This window comes from Rousettus aegyptiacus, unplaced genomic scaffold, assembly GCF_014176215.1.
Source record: "Rousettus aegyptiacus isolate mRouAeg1 unplaced genomic scaffold, mRouAeg1.p scaffold_m13_p_5, whole genome shotgun sequence".
Taxonomy (NCBI): domain Eukaryota; kingdom Metazoa; phylum Chordata; class Mammalia; order Chiroptera; family Pteropodidae; genus Rousettus; species Rousettus aegyptiacus.
Window position 1 is genome coordinate 55,127,371 of NW_023416308.1, and position 4,161 is coordinate 55,131,531.

The 4,161-nt window shown below is 39.4% G+C and overlaps 1 long non-coding RNA gene across 1 annotated transcript; it reads left to right on the forward strand.

The window, feature by feature from the left end:
- Positions 1-533: 533 nt before the first annotated feature.
- Positions 534-3,909, forward strand: LOC118603025. Its single transcript, XR_004951121.1, has 2 exons — positions 534-1,024; positions 3,310-3,909. It is a non-coding gene; the product is annotated as an uncharacterized LOC118603025 (long non-coding RNA).
- Positions 3,910-4,161: the final 252 nt, after the last annotated feature.

Genomic DNA, 4,161 nt, shown 5'->3' on the forward strand with positions numbered 1-4,161 from the left:
CAGTGACACATCAGGTGGTCTAAGGGGCGTGGCAAATGAGAATGCGGGAGCCGTGTTCCCGAAAGGAGTTGCCTACAAACCCGAGGCCCACCATTTCCTCGCAGCCAAACACCGGGACATAGACTGGTGGGTGGAAGCGAGGCCGTGGTGCTGAAAGCTCCTCAAATTCGCCTCTAGCTTAAGTCTGAGGGTGGTTCTAAATCCCAACCGTCACAAGTTCGTTTTTTCCACACTAGTCCAACTCCGCCAGGCTGTAAACAATGACTTTGCCTTAGAAGTTGAAGTTAAATAGGAAGAGCTTGGAAGAGCCTTTTGAATTGAATTGCCAAGTCCGAGCTTTTGAAGCTCCTCAGAAGTTTACTTGAATTGCAGCCCGAAATGCATCTTTTCCAAAGGGCTGGACTCAGTTCAGGAATCTGGCGCTTCCTTGGAGAATGTTTTCCTCTGCCTGAACTGGAAGCTGCTCTCCATGCTCTACCCCTCTTTGTTCCTTCCCATAAGTTGATGCTGACTTTGTCTGGGTCAGGCAGAGACCACCCTGTGTGGAGGAGCCTATGCTGTCCCAGCAAGCCCGCTGTGCGACGGTGGCTAGGGACACACGCACACTTTGCCTTCTGATTGAAACTTGAGATCTCACCAGGGCATTAAACGGGGCACTTTGGAACCCAAGGTATTGGTTCTGTTACTGCTCTGCATTTGTCTTCTTGGGTACCTTCTATTAGGTTTGGTGCCCTTCTCTGTGCCCCAAGACACCCGGTACATTTCTACCTGGGACAGAGAACGCACATTTTTAACTTAGGTATTTACTTATCTGTCTCTCCTGCTGCACCGCGAACTCAGAGACATCCTATTGTTCCTGTATCAGCAGTCCCTGGCACTGAGAAGCAGGGCTATAAGCTCCTAGCAGTCAGGAAGGAAAGCTCCCCAAACAGGAGAACTGCCCTTTGGCCTATGGAGGACTGCGGAGAATAGATCAGACAGGGAGATCCATCCAGATAAAGCATGAGGCACTGGAAACAAGCAGGTAACACTTTCTTAATTTGATTTTTTTATATACACTGAAGTGATGCAGCTAGATTTTCAGACAAATAACTGCAAATTACTGAATTTTGCATCTACCATTCTTTCCTCCCCATCTCTAACCCACAAAATGTGTGTGTGTGTGTGTGTGTGTGTGTGTTACTCTGGGAATTCTGAAACTGTTAAATTATTTATATTTACTTAAGAGATTATTATCTTTATCAACCTCCTTCTCTACATATTTCCCTGCAGAATTAATATTAGGTAGTGTAGTTTGAAAGGTCATAGAGGCCTGAGTATGATTTTTTATTTTTCAAAGAAAGGAATTCCTTATCTCTGACATTCATTCAGGTACAGATGCTTTTTGAATTTTAATTTAAATTGTTTGAATAAGTGTTGCCTTTATTTAACAATGTTTATATAACAATGTTTATTTAACAATGCTGTCTGTCATTTCTCAAAACATCTCTGACATGTTTTAGGCCATAAAAAAAAGACTTTAAAAATAGAAAAGAAAAGAAAAAGCAGACTTGTTTCTTTATAGTAACACCTCATATACCCCAAAATTCTGAAGGCAAGATGAGCGGGCATGCCAGATGCAGCCTTTGAGAGTTCCCACTGCCCTCCAAATTTCTTAAATTCACAATTAGTGTTTTTTCAACACAAGTAGACTAAAATTTCTGTTTTTTGAAACAGAAAGGAACACAATTTATTGACCTTACTTAACCAGAGGAAACACATGGTGTCATTTAACACTAACTCCAGATTTGGATCAAATTTTTAGAGTGAGCAATGTCTCTGATCGAAACAAGCATCTCTTGCCAGAAAGGAGTCATGCAAAGCTTAGTTGTTCAACTGAGAACAGAGCAGGCCAAAGTTTGAAATTATATTCCCTGCATTTCTACAGGTTATTAAGATATTTGGCTAAATAATTGAATACAGTTAACTGAAAGTCACAGTATTTTCAGATTCAACATTTGGAATTGAACTAATTGCTGTTCATCTGTTTTTCAAATGGAGGTTCCCATGACAGTGAGCTATGGGCTTTATAAAATTATAGACTAAGTGGAACAAAATTTCTGGGAGCATCGATTTTGCTGAATGGCATTAGCCTAAAATATTTTATATTAAAAAGCCACATTATGAATAGAATGCAACATTTTTAAAATAAAACAGGAAATCTTTAAAAAAATTTTATTTGCAGTGCCAGCATCATCTGTCCAATTGCTTGAAGATTTGTTTCTCACTTTTCTTTTCTTTGAGATTGTTTGGGAGAAGTTTGAGACTCTCTAACCTAATATGTTGATCTCATTCTGAGCTCACTAAGTAACCTTAAGGAAAGCTAGCTAACCTTGACCTGGGCTCTGCTCTGTTCTTAATCATTCCACTTCTCTCAATCTCTCTCTCTCTCTCTCTCTCTCTCTCTCTCTCTCTCTCTCTCTCTCTCTCTCTCTCTATCCCCCCTCCCTCTCTCTTCTCCTCCCTCCCTCCTTCTCTCCTTTCTTTCTTCTTTTTCTGTCTCCTACATATGCTAACAACAAAAGGAGCTTATTATACTACCTACTAAAGGGTGCCTTCTTTCTTAGGCTGCACTAGAGGACTGAAAGAAGAGGCCAAACTTTTATGAACTCTTTTTCTTTTTTAAAAATTGTCTCTAAATGCCTAAGTATTATGATTGAGGCTCATGGCTTTAGACCATTCTGGTTATCTTTTGTTCAGTATCCCTTTCCTGAGAGTCCCAGTTCCTGCACATTCACACCAGTTTCTCTCATTTGGCATCCTTCCCTCTGAATCAGATCTGTTTACATAACTACATCTTCTGTGGTACCTGTGGTTACTCCTTACAGTTTCCTTCCATGAAAGTCCAGCTTCTTCTCCACAAGAAGTGAAAGTATGAGCTACTTTCTGCTAAAATCTTATCTGTCATTGCTGCATTTCCCAAGTTGTCTAGAGGTAAACGTCATTTATGATGCCACTTATTTAATTTTTGAGCCTTGCGTCTTTTAAAATTCTTTGTTATTTAACTCATCCTCCAGGTTTTAAACAAAGCTTAATAAAATCTTTAAGAGAAACTTTCTATAATCAAAAAACAAGGTCATACTCTAAAAATACTTGGAATACGAATAAAGATGATAGATGAATAATGGATAATTTTAAAGATACTGTTAAAAACCTAACAATGTCTCCCACTCCCCAAACATGAGACAGAGTAAGACATGAAGGAAATGACCAGGCTGCTGAGAGGGAAAAGAAAAACATGTACTTAACAGACTTCTCATTATAATCCAGGGAATCAAAAGGCAGAGTCAAAGGAGAGAGCAGAATTGGATGAAGAGATGCACCTTTGGACAGATTTATGGTCTCCTCGTCCACTGAAGGTGTTATTTATGAGGAGCACGCAGTCAGGCCAGTGGAGAGTTTGAAAACGCATGACTCTGGACTTGACTCTAAACCTCATCATTAACTACAGCACAAATCATGTTCCCCATCCAAGTACATGGGAACTTAATGCTGGGTCTCAAGAGGTGTGCAATTAAGTCATAGTAGTACTGGGCAGAAGTTTTAAATTAAACAGATGTGATGTATATTAATGGCCTAATGTGACATCAAAGGAGCAGTTTGGGATTATTTTCTTTCTTTCTCCAAATGGGCTTTGATCTGGCTCCCTCTCTCACATCGCCAGGATTAGTGCGATGTCCAGAGGCGCAGTGTTAGAAGTGGACTGCCACTTAAGGACTCGCTGTGTGGCTGTGCCTGCCACTCACCGAATCCAATTTCCTGAGCAGGGTTGGGGCCATCACCAGTTCTACCTAAAACAAAGCAAAAAAACCTCAAGGAGGCTTAGCGTATTGTACCAACAAATATTGCGAATAAAACTTTCTTTAGAGAGTCTGTTCCTATTATTTATTTTATTTTACGACTACTATTTTTCAAATATTTTAACATAAGAAATAAGAAAGTAAAATCGATCTCTATGAAATCTAATGTCTGAAAATAAAATGGGTTCAGTTTATTGGTAAAGTATAAAGACAAAACAAAATGTAATAATTTGATTTTAAAAATTTATTCTCTTATTCAGTGCAAATAAGGAAAGATGAGCAAAAATGCATTCTAGGCCAGTAAATAAATGAAGACCTTGAA